Source organism: Leptidea sinapis, chromosome 1 (genome assembly GCF_905404315.1).
Source record: "Leptidea sinapis chromosome 1, ilLepSina1.1, whole genome shotgun sequence".
Classification (NCBI taxonomy): domain Eukaryota; kingdom Metazoa; phylum Arthropoda; class Insecta; order Lepidoptera; family Pieridae; genus Leptidea; species Leptidea sinapis.
In genome coordinates, this window is record NC_066265.1 from 24,052,546 (window position 1) to 24,065,903 (window position 13,358).

Sequence of the window (13,358 nt, forward strand, 5' to 3'; positions counted from 1 at the left end):
AGAAACTAATCATTATTTCGCAACTAAACATTACAAATATCTTAAACGTTAATAATAATACAAAGGTCCGTGAGAAGCTGAAAATTAATTGACGATAATTTTGCGTCGATTGCCACATAATATAATTGCTAAACTCTTGAGAAAAATATTTACCTACTCTTGGCTTAAGTTATATAAACATAGACACAGACTGAGGTCATATTACACGCGCCTCGTATAAGCTGCCGAAACATAATCTTCTTTCTAATTTAATTACATTTACGTTTTAAATCTATAATCAATAGAATCCGTTTTCATAATTATATAAGCCTTACAAATTGCTTCATGGAGAAGTTAAGTCTGTTTATAATAAAATATAAAATAACGTTATTTATGAATTTGTCAGTTATATTTCATAACATCAATAATTATTTCGTAAACTATGCCCCCTGTTATAATGAAATTATTGTACAGCAGAACTGTCAAACCGTGAGTTAAAAAATATATATAATATTTAAATAGAAACTATGTCCATAGAAAAGAAATATTGCAAATAAAAATAATTATGGTCCCAAATCGAAATAAAAATATCCTATCTCCAAAGTTGGACTAAACTGCACTCCATGAAGTAATCCCCATTAAAATCCGTTCATGAGTTGACTGAGAACAAACATCAGGACACCTTATTTAAATATTATACCTACTAGCTGACCCAGCAAATGTATTGCCGATATTAAAATCGCGATACAAAAGTAACTGTTGATCGTAGATGGGTGAAAATTTGAAGTTGTATAATCAAACAAAATTTAAAAAAAAATTGGCGTGGCCCTTAACATTTAGGGGGATGAAAAATAGATGTTGTCCGATTCCCAGACCTACCCAATATGCACTCAAAATTTCATGAGAATCGGTCAAGCCGTTTCGAAGGAATTTAACTACAAACACCGCGACATGAGAATTTTATATATTAGAAGATTAGGATTACGTGGTCGTCGGTTAGTTTTGGTTTTTTATAAAATATATCGATTTCGTTGCAAAGACTTACAATTAACTACCAGTGGGAGGCTCTTTTGCACTGGATGCCGGCTAGATTATAGGTACCACAACGCGCCTATTTCAGCCGTGAAGCAGTAATGTGTAAGCCTTATTGTGTTTCGGTCTGAAGGGCGCCGTAGCTAGTGAAATTACTGCGCAAATGAGACTTAAGATCGTACCTCTCAAGGTGACGAGCGCACTTGTACTGCCGCTCAGAATTTTTGGGTTTTCCAAGAACGTCCTACTCGTCTCGTCCCTTATTGTCATAAAATACTAGCGTGTAGAAAAACAAAGTGTGAAGAAATATGAACGGATAGAAATGATAATATATATTTAGCCATACTTGGCATTAGCTCTTTTGTATTTTGAATATAAAACCACAACCACACATTGATAAATCAAAATTGGTCACATATTATCGCTATGTCAGATCGTGAATACGCTAGTATATTCGAAGTAAATTCGAAAAACAGGTTGTGCTTTACTCTGAGCTGATACTCTGAGCAATTGTGCTTGACTCGAGCTGACCTTACACGAACATATTACACGTTAGATATTAAAGTCTTCTCAATTAATTTCCACTATTTCTGTACGTGTCAATAAGAATCTATTAGAGGCTGTTTCACAATGTCCAAGTAAAGTTACGAATAGGCTACTAGCTACTTATCTATCGAATGAAGACATCATTTATCTAACATCTCAAATCCCAAGATAATTTAGTTTTATACCTAATTATTCCATTAGTGTAGTTAATACAGCTTCATGTCTGAATGACGTCCTCAATACGTTAAATGTCTTCGAGACGATGAGATAAGAGGCATAGGCCAGTGAATTACTTTCCTAAGCTTATTTCATAAGTCAATACATATATTCATTGAGAAAACCGAATATACTGCAATTATTATTTTGACTAATTGAGATTCGATGTATGACATAATATGAAAATTAAGCCTATTCTTTGATTTTTTAAATCGTAATGGTAGTCGTTAAGGGTTCCCAGGCGTATTTCGTAACTTACACATATCAAAAAAACTTTAAGCTCATATCGTAAGAGGTTTTAGTTCCCATATTTTAAAATACTGATATTAAAGAAAACTATTTATTTCACTAACAAAGTAATAAGTTTCAAGTTTATTTTTTTTTATTCAAATCAGATGTACTAAGTGTCCTTGTTGTGTAACATTTTAGTATGAGATTAGAAGAAAAATAAAATTGGCATAAAGTTATAACTAAGCATAAACCAAGAATATGTAAAATCAAGGTTTGTTCGGACGTATAACGTTTCCCGCGTTTATTTGCAAGGCAGCTTGTCATTAGGAAAACTTCAGAATTATCATTGTATTGACAGTGTTGTCAACGATAGTGTAAACATGTTGCATTTTCTTTGTTTATCATCAGTTATAACTTTATACCCAGTTTATTTGTAAGGTCGTGTGAGTTTTTAAAATGAAGATTTTCGATACTTCTCGTTTGATTTTTAATAAGTTTTTGATGTCATTATACTGATTAGGTAACATACTTTCTGTGCATAGTAATACATATTGTAATATAATGAATTTGTGACATTTGTAAATACTCCAAGTTAAATCACTGCTTTTTTCATGTATGTCTAGAATTGGTTGTTTTGTTTTTTTATTAGTTAAATGATACCACATTGGGAATAAAACGAACACCACAAGTAATAAATTTTAATCAACTAAATTATATTGCAATGCAATTTTATTTAAAAAAGAATAAATCTGCTGAGTTTCTTGCGCCCGTTCTTCACAGGTCTGAGGCATACTTTCTCGAATAGGTGGTAGTTAGGTGGTACTTTTGAATAAAATTATTTGAATTTAAATTAAGAAGAGACAGCTTCATGCAATCAAATACTCCATTGCACATTTATTTATGCAATCAGTTCTTTGTAATTTTATTCTCTGATTCATTAGCCATAAAGTGCGTATAATTGGAAGTTGTCTTTAAGATTCTGGAATGGAATAGTCTGGGCATAATACGCATAATAGGCTGGGCATCAATATCAACAGCGAATATATCACTCACCTTCAATTCGCAGAGGATATCGTAATTATGGCAGAGACCATGGAAGACTTAAGCCATATGCTCGATGGCGTCAATACAGCAAAATCCATACTATATAATATAATAAATAGCTGACCCGACAGACGTTGTTCTGTCAAAAGAAAAGTATTCGGGAATAATGTAGTCTAAAATCATCGGAAATGTATGATGAAATTTAATGAGTTAAAAATAAACCAAAAACGTATTTCTGAATTATTTTATTATAGTAAGTAGTAAAAAAATTATAAGGATTAATATCGTATTTGTGTAAACAGCTTTTACATTACCGCTTTATAATTTCCATTGATTTAAAGTATTAAAATGGCTACAGTACGTTATCCTTACGAGATACACAGCTCGCAGATTATTCGATATATTTACATAAGATACACAATTCCACCATACATTATTTGGTTTTATATATATTTTGGCTCCGAGGTGGCTTATATTTTTCCGACACAGCTAACAAATATCGTAATATTTTAGTTAACGCATATGAAAACTTAACAAATTATATACTAAAATCTTCCTCAAGAACCACGCTATCCATTGGTGTAACCAACATAAAAATCGGTGCAGTAGTTTATGAGTTTATCGCGAACAGTCAGACAGACTCGGCGGAGGACTTTGATAATATGTAGTGATTATCTATTTTTCAGTATGTTTTACGTATACTGAGAATCTCTTAAACAACAGTTATTATGTTGTTTGTCTGTTAACCATGAACTTGCACTTTAATACAATAGATAGTAGTCTAGTCAGTCATTATTGTACAATGTTATTTTATCTCAGTACACATGGTGTCTGGCAAGGATCCATAAGTAGCATTCTCTTGCCAACGCCAGCTTGTATCCATGTCTTAAACATTTAGAAAGCACCGCTTCATAGAAATATATTATAATATTTCATGGAAACAAAAAGATATTATCTAAACAATTTGTTATGTTTTTAAAGCGATAACCCTCACTTCTGGATTTAATACACAAATAAAATTTTATCAACGGTGCGGGACTCAAACCCACGACTTCTCGCTTTTCGTGCGAGTGCTCTCCCAACTGAGCTAACCGTTCGAGTGACTTATCGTCATAAAATCTTGTATGCTTTGTTAAACTCTCAGGTTGTGGCTTCATCAAAGGTTCTACTTTACAGTTGATAACCTGCTCAACCCCAATATTTGCATATTAGGAAATTAAATTCATAATATATATAATTCAAAAATAAAATTTTGTTTTCAAATTTTATTTGTGTAAAAAGACATATCAATCTCATATGGAAAGTAACAGATAGGGTAAGGTTTTGGTATCAAATATCAGAAATAAAATTTTGATTTGATTTCATCCGTGATGATTTTGATCGATAAATATAGAATATAGATAGATAGAGCTATAAAAATTACAATTTCGGTAAATAATATCAATTTTTTTGGAAAATAAACAAAGTTTTTGCAATGATTATTTAGCTGTATTAGAGTGAAATCATTTTTTAAATTGGTTAATTACTTTTTCGTTTATCCGTGACAAACAAGAATATTATAATAAATCAAATTTCTTCATCCTTAAAAATCTTTCTTTATATGAAGATTATGTTATGAATGTTGATAGTGTTAATTTATTTCTTGAAATCATCACTATTAATAAAACTATTAATCTCATTATTATTTTAATAATACATGTAAGCGATAACAATGATTGGATTCAGTGGAGCGGAAACCATAAAATTGAAATCAATTTCGCTGTAATGGTTATAGGCTGTTCATAAAACACGTTGGACGTTGAAAGAGTTCTTTGCTTTATCTTTATTATTTTCCAAGCATTTCCTTCGTTTTAAGTATAATGCGTAGGTTTACTAGTACCCCACACCTTGGCTAAAGTCAAAAAATTAGGTTCCAGATGGGTAAAAATTATTTTAATAAAAAAAAAAAATGGAAAATCCAAAAGTGCACGTCTCGAACACTCATGCTATTTTTTTTTTAAAGTTAAATTTCGAATTAAATCGAATCACCTGCGTTTATAAAAAAAAAACGAGAAGGCCTAAGTAGTGACTATGAAAGAAACCTTCTCTGCTTAATTCGGAAAGTTGTGAAAAAAAAAATTAAGTAGTTTCGTCAAGTCGTTCTCGAGATATCCGTACCACGCCGTTTTTTTGAACCATAGTCTAATGGACGTCCACGGTAATTTTGTTTAATGAACTTTTTTTTTATATATAAATACGTTTTCGACAACTTAAAAAAAGTATCAGGATTGTTCATTAGTGTCTCAGCTTTATATTGATGTGCTTTTCATAATGTGTAAGAGTAATAGAAAAAAAAAAATATGCAGATTAAAGAATGGAAATCGTGTGACCTTGACAGGTCGGTAAATAAATAAAAATATCTTTTTTATACAGGCTACCGGCAAGGTGTGGACTAAAACAGCGTCTTTTTCTACCGAGAAACTTTGTGCTAGCAATAAAATGTTGACAGTGTTTCATTTTGAAGGATTTTTGATGATGATGCCGGAGTTTGTAAAATTCACGCTGGGCTAATGAAAAATGAAAAAAAAAAATAATCTCAATGTCTCAAAATAACGGGCACAATCGCGATTTCACTTAGAATTAAGGGTTCTATCAAGAATCCTGAGCGAAACTTTTTTTACGATTTTATTAGCTTCACCCGTATGTTTGTTTGCTTGTAACCGACTCATTTGGGCGCGATTTTGACCAACTTTAAACGGCCAGATTTCGTTCAAACTTCGTCGATTTATCGACAAGCGATGACAATACATTAATTAGATATTTTTTTTTAATTTTTGTTAATTTATATATAATTTTTACTACTATCGTCGCTAAAGCAGGAATTGATGTTCATTTTAAATTTCAACCATTATCTTGTCAACCAAAGTGTGTTTTTTAGTTACTTAAACTATTATTATTATTTCATATATACAATATAGTATTAGTTAAACAACCTTGGCACTTATCCCTTATGGAGTTTTTGTTCTAAGTCTGTTTTATTTGTAGATTCATGCAAATTACATGTTTATTTACAAGTTTAAGCTGGGTTTCAATGTAAAACAAATTACTCAATGTTGTCTCTTAATGCGTGAACACAATTCATTATTTGTATAATAATATGGTGGTTCTAGACAGTTTTGTATCATACGTACTTGAATATAAAACTCAAAACGACCTGAATAGAAGACAGCAAGCACATGTGTAAAGGGAACTATTCGATTATGCTAAATAAAACCTTACTACTGATAGTATAAAGACCTTTGTTGCGAAACCTATCTTAATGTATTCAGTTCGTAAAATGAATTGCGAGCGTTAGTAACTTGAATCGAGTCTGTGAACATCTTGGAGATCTGTTTCGCAGCTCGTATGGCTGACTTCATTGTACAAAGGATTTTAATACTAATTCTCACAGCATTAAGATCTGAATTACTTATTCGTTTGAAATGTTTTATGTCCTAGTAACAAAACTGGTGAAAACCGTGACATTACCGAAGCTTAAAATATTATATTCCAATTAGTTACAGTCAAAGACATTTGTTTTAGTACCTAATTAGCGTCTGTATGATTGTAAACACTAACAATAATTTCCAATGTATACCTGAGCTATAAATAAACAAATATATAGTGTTTATGAAGTTTTTTATTTGTGAAAAGTAATTTGTAACTAAAAATGTTTAAGACTGAATACAAAACTTAATCTTTTTGATGTTTGTTATCAAATTATAACTATATAACTGCTAACTTGCTTGTTAAGTCATCTTAAAATATCGCAGACACCAATCATAAGAAATACCTTGGCGATCCAAAGAAAAATTTAAATATAAGGGACTTCATTCAATAAGTGCGAGGGGAGTTCAATGTTTAGTAAGAATAAGGTGCAAACTCTTTGGAAACAAAAGAAGTAAATACTGGCCTTCATATTGATTAGATTAAAAATAAATAATTAGAATCTCTTTTGGTTCTAAAAAACGGAACTATTTTGTTTCAGTTTGTCGGAATGCGTTGTTGAAAATTGATAAACTATCTTTTCGAACCTAAGATAATTTTTATGTATAGATACAGCCTCTTGTTGCTATAAAACAGATGAAAACAGGCCATGTTTATTACTTTAGAGTGCATGACAAGCTACGTTTTACACTCGCGATTTGTATGACACGTTGTGTTAGTATGCTTGCGTTGCTTAAAATAGGGGTTAACTGTCAAGCTCAATTTTTTTCGATGTTTTCACAGCTATTAGTCTATCTAGGCGTATAAATGATCTATGTATCCAACCTTAAGTTCAGCTGGGGCATCATGGGCTCTCTTTTAAGGAATAGTAAAGGGCTGGTCATTATTGAATATCTTGACCGTGGAGCGCTTGCATCTGTCTTTTTAATAGCAGAAAATTGTTTTGTTACATCATTATTATACACAAGAGCTGCTGTTCCTATGGCTCCAATTAAAGATACTAGCTTGATCATCCATCCACATTCACTCGACCGAACACCCAGATATTTGTATCTATTTCCAAAGTCGATAAGTAATTGATAGGACATGGGTTCCAAAATGATGGAGCCGTACTCGCTCCAGTACATTTCTAGATGTGCAGGATGAAGAGATTCTCAAGGAAAGATACTAAACAAGATACAAATTACGCCTTACTTATTGCAGTTATATATTCGTGTGATTTGATAGTATCCTAAACTCGTTCTTTGATAAGGCACATCTAGCTGATAACCGCAACATTTTTATACCTCGACTTACCATTCGAAATATTGTCATAATACATAGTAGGATAACTGATATGTATTAAATCCGTTCACCAATAAAAATATATTAAAAATAAAAGAAGGTGCTTGTGTCAGTACACACAAGCAGAGACAGTCTGACAGAAAATTTCATTTTGGCGATGTTATTAAGACGAATTACGAAATAAAATATTTATTTTTGTTTTATGCTCATAAAGTAATAATAAACAATTTGTTATTTTTTTTAAGTGATTACCTACACTTCTGGGATAAATTACACAAATAAAATTTGAAAACAAAATATAATATGAACGATGCGGGGTCTCGAACTGGCAACAAACTGAGCCAACCGTTTGAGTGACGTATCGTTGATAAATCTTGTATGCTTTGTTCACTTCTGAGGCTGTGGCTTCATCTACAGGATCTAGTTTATAATTGATAACCAGCTCAACCCCAATATTTGCATATTAGGAAACTGACTTGAGATGTCGCTCTTTCAAAATATATGAACGATGTGGTACTTCTATCCTCTCGCATTCCGTGTGAGTGGTTTTCCAACTGAGCCAACCGTTCGAGTGACGAATCGTTGATAAATCTTGTATGCCTTGTTCAGCTCTCACTTGTGAGATAATAATAAAAGTAATAATTACGGTATCTCAACTATATTTATTTATAAATTATTCTGGTAATTATTGATCTGACTGATCGTGCTGAGGAATCAGTAGACTAGTGTTAAATGCGTGACCAAAGGCGTTTACACTTCAAAAAACCTTTAAAATATGAAAGTGAACATCAAATTGTAAACTTATAAGTATCAAAAATAATTCAGGACTTTTATGTTCTGTCCCTATTATAAATTATTATTAATGTTAATAAAAAGTACGATGAGATCCATTTGCGGTTGAACTCCATTAAAATAATTCAAGACTCGTGCTGACATTCAAAAACGACCTCTATGCCCCATATATTAAGTATAAATCAGTATATTTTTAGATGTCAGCTGGAATCGCTTCGTGTAGCAATTAACATTTTTCAAGACGAACGCTTCGGGCATTATGTCATTTCACTCCACAATGGGAAAGCTAGAGATCACTTCAAAAACTCTCCTTTCTTATTGAATATTAAATTGGAGTAATGAGAAAAATGTATGCTTTCTAATACTTTATCTATGACAGCATATAGGTTTTGTCTTTTGTTTAAAATTTTAAGTCGCAGATAATGTACCGATTTCTCTAACCACTAATAATTCGGATAGTATCTTGCTTAAGATTGACGTACTATAAAAAACTAAAATAAATAATCCCAATCGCCAATAAAATATTGTCAAAAAATGTCCGAGCGGCATTGTGTATACGGAAACAATAATTGATACAGATAACATTAAAACATTCATTCAAATTAACACCTTATATCTTGGCAGTAATGTTCAAAGTCTATTGTATACGCTGATTAGAAATAGTCACAAGAACACGAGGCAAGAACATTTTGTTTTAGCAATTGAAATATAATTGTTTACAAAATGATTAAAACCTTTAAGTTATTTACACAATTTTGTTAATTTAAAGGTCCACTTACTTGAAATATCCATCTCCATATCACTCCATCCTTTTTAAATTTGGATATGCTGTTATTTGGACAGTATTTCACTGAACACTGTCATTGCGCGGCATTGTAATCAAAGCGCGGTCGAAACACAACTGACAAATTTTTGCGTGATTGTGAGTCTTGTTGGACATTGTACATCAATGGATGCTTACAATTACGATTCAGTCAATGGATTTCTAATTATAAATTATTTGGTGGACTAAATAAGTTTCACTTTATTAAATTAATATATTATTATTAATTTAAACTACTTAGCTGCACATTCCTTAAGTTAACTTCATGCTTAAAATGATAAAAATATTGCTATAATGTTCGAATATAAAATATTGGTCGCGACTCTTAGTTTCACATAAACGGCTTCATGTTCAAAACAATAGACGATGCAAAATATAAGAGTGTTTCGTACATTTTCAGTATTCTCAAACAATGTTGTCAACCCAAATGTTTGTGTTGCAATAAATTCTTAGTATTTATTCACTTCAACGGATCATCCTTGGCATGGTTGTTTGAAAGGTTCTCGTGAATAACTTTATTTATGTACGAGAGGAGTGTTTGGTCTTCCCAATTCAACTCTAGCATCTCAATATTATGATTTAAACGTATTTTCAGTGTTACCCAAGCTCAAGTATTGCGGATTTTTTTGAGAAAAACTCTTAAATTAAAAAAATATAGAAACAAAATAATAAACTTTAAGTAACTGTTTGTTAAGTATATGTATAAGAAGGGCTCTACAAAACCAATAAAATTATATCTATATATATTTTTTTAAATTTTTGTGTATTCATTCAAGAAAACAGAGACTGGAAAAATATATATATTATAAAATACTAGCTGACCCGGCAAACGTTATAGTTAGATAGTTATATAAGTAATAAAATATTGCCTATAATATAGCCTGTACATCATTTTGTTCTATTGTCAATAGTTTTTGCAGCGCTCGCAAAAATAGGTTTTCAATTTTACACCTTGTGTTACAAAATAGCAATTTTATTACGAATCCCTAATTTGGAAAAAAAAACATAGCCCATAGCCTTCCTCGATAAATGGACTACCCAACACTGAAAGAATCATTCAAATCGGACCAGTAGTACCAGAGATTAGCGCGTTCAAACAAACAAACAAACACTGCAGCTTTATAATATTAGTATAGATTTCCCAAAGGGTAATTATTCTTTCAAGAATGTGAATGTTAACACGATTTTACAAATTTTCAAATTAATATTTGTACCTCAAAATATTTAACGCGAAATTTGATATTATGACTGATAGAGATACGGGAGCTAAAACTTTTATTAGAGTTTTCCTTCCTTAATGATCTGTTTCCAAATTTAATAGTTTTTGAGTTATTAACGAAAAACTAAATGCTAATTTTTTTCATTTTACTGAATTTGTTAGTGACAAATGTTTTGTTTTCTGCTAATACTATACTTTTAATACATTTATCTAGACTGCTTTCCGCATTGAATTAGCCATCGCTAAAATATGTATTAAGGAGTTATTTTAAGTATTAACACGTGTTTGAACTTGATGACACAATCCTTATAAGATGCTTTATTCATTTATATGCCTTATAAGAATAACTCAAAAAGTAGACCAACTCTCACACTGCGATGATAATATCTTCAAAGAAACTTAAAGAAACTCGTGTCGTCACTTAGTTTAAGTGTATTTTTCAATCCTTGGCCACAACTTTGTAAAGCAATTTACCGATAGACCACGTCCGAGAGCCTTCCGAATTCGTTCCGTATTTGTGAGTCGAGCGTGTGGAAAATTTAATTATTGGGTGGACATCCATCATTGTTATTCAGCTCGCGTTGTTCCACCGGCGAATGACGTAAGGAGTGAATACATTCATGTGCCTCAGGTACCGTTGACCTCTCGGAGGCTAGACATTTGAATAACGAAGGAGCTCTGGAAACTTCCAAATTTATTTTAAACATACGTCGTACCTATTACGACAATTGAAATGCATGTTGCAGTTTTAAATTTTTTCTAACCTAATATTTCCAAATGATAATTATTCTATGTCCTCTCTGCTAATGAAAGTCCTGTCAAAAGTGTCGGTCTGCAGGCATTTGTAAAAATGCAGACTAAAAACATAAGTTATTTACATTACAGTAATATTATCTCATTACACTAAAATATAAAAAATTACACTTTGTATGAAGTTTGTATTTTAATAAAACAAACACACACTACAGCACTATACAGACATAATTCAAATTCAAATATTTTTATTCAAAACTGAGTCTAAAATCATTTGTTAAAAAATTACCACCTATCCAAAAAATTAGCCTCAGACCTGAGAAGAACGGGCGCAAAAAATTTAGCGGGCTTTTTAGTTTCTGATAAAAACTCTTTATTTTTTGTTTATTGTACGATATCACATTGTAATCCATATTTTTATATAGAAAAGAGCCCGCTGAGTGTCTTGCGCCCGTTCTTCTCAGGTCTGAGGCAGTCTTTTTTGAAAGGGTGGTAGTTTTTGACGTTCAATAAGTGATTTTGAATAATAATATTTGAATTTGAATTTATAATAAAATATCACATCTCCCTGTAAAAGTTTATTCGAGTGCAATCGTGCACGGAGCCGCCCACAGCAGATTTGATCTGGTCGGTCCATCGCATAGGTGACCTTCCATGCAGTCAAATGTCTTCCACTTTATACTGGACTATAAGGCATTCTATGGACTGGCTGCCTCGTCTCGAAGCTTATCCAAAAAAGGCGAATATTTCCAGAGCGTCTATCTTCTTCTTTTTTACCTTTCGCAATGTCCACGTTTCGGCGGCATACAAAAGTATGGATTTGCGTTCACATAAGCCTGGTCTTTGTGGCTTTTGTAATGTTTCTATTTGTCTACACTTTGACCTCTAACAGAGAGAGAGATGGCTAGAACTTTTGAGGCGCATTGCGTCTTCCCCTATTGAAATTTCGATTTGCGATGGTAAATATATTTTAATTTCAATTCTACCTTATTTATTATACGAGATATATTTTTGACGGACATTTTGACTGTTCTGCTGACATTATTAAATTAAAAGAACAGAGAATAAATAGTAGTTAAAAAAAAAACAAAAAAACATGCTTTTTATAGAAAACAAAACTAAAAAATAGAAAATGTATTTTGAATTTTTAAATTAACAGAAATTCCTGCCTTATAAACGATAGATGAAAATTATTCAAATAAACAAAAATCTTATTTTGCAAGTTGAAAAATGTAATAATTTTATCAAATTAATGTATTATCATCAGTCCTCGATAAATCTACTAAGTTTGAACGAAATCTGGCCGTTTCAAGTGGCTCAAAATGGGCCCAAATGAGTCGGTTATAAACAAACATACATACAGGTGAAGCTAATAAAAAGCATGTAAAAACGAATCAATTATTGCAACGATTGAACTTCTACAAACTTAGTAATTTACAAAAAATAGGTCATTTGATATGAAATTTTGTATACCTATATGCATTTGTTTATTGTGTCAAAATTTTGTCCACTTTTTGAATTTGAATTTAGTATTCCCATCGACCATTTTGTTCTGTTCTCATAGTAAGAATAATCTTACTTAATATCCGTCATTGCCGTCACACTACTCGAGTTTTAAGGAATTTATACAATTGTTAAAAAAACAAAAGCTTTCGGTTGATGTATCATTATAATAATAATAAAGGAATTATAATCGATGTGTTTATTTATTTCATCATTTTTACAACAAAAATTACCCTAGATACGTATGTTTCAGTTTTACTTTCTTTGCCCATCATTTTATAACTATCAGTTTTATGTATTTATCAATTTTTTTTATATTTGACTCGAACCACTATACATATTTGAAAAAGATTTAATATTTTTAATCAAGTTAAAATAAATCCATCTAATAATACTTTGGATCATAAATTCATCTATATAGGCAGCTGTGAAAACGTCGAAAAAAATTGAATTTAGAGTTACCCTCTATTT

General features: G+C 31.3%; 1 protein-coding gene across 4 annotated transcripts in view; it reads left to right on the forward strand.

The window, feature by feature from the left end:
- The window catches only part of LOC126969419 (polypyrimidine tract-binding protein 2), a 583,624-nt gene that overhangs the window by 59,430 nt on the left and 510,836 nt on the right, over nt 1-13,358 (forward strand). The window lies entirely within an intron of this gene.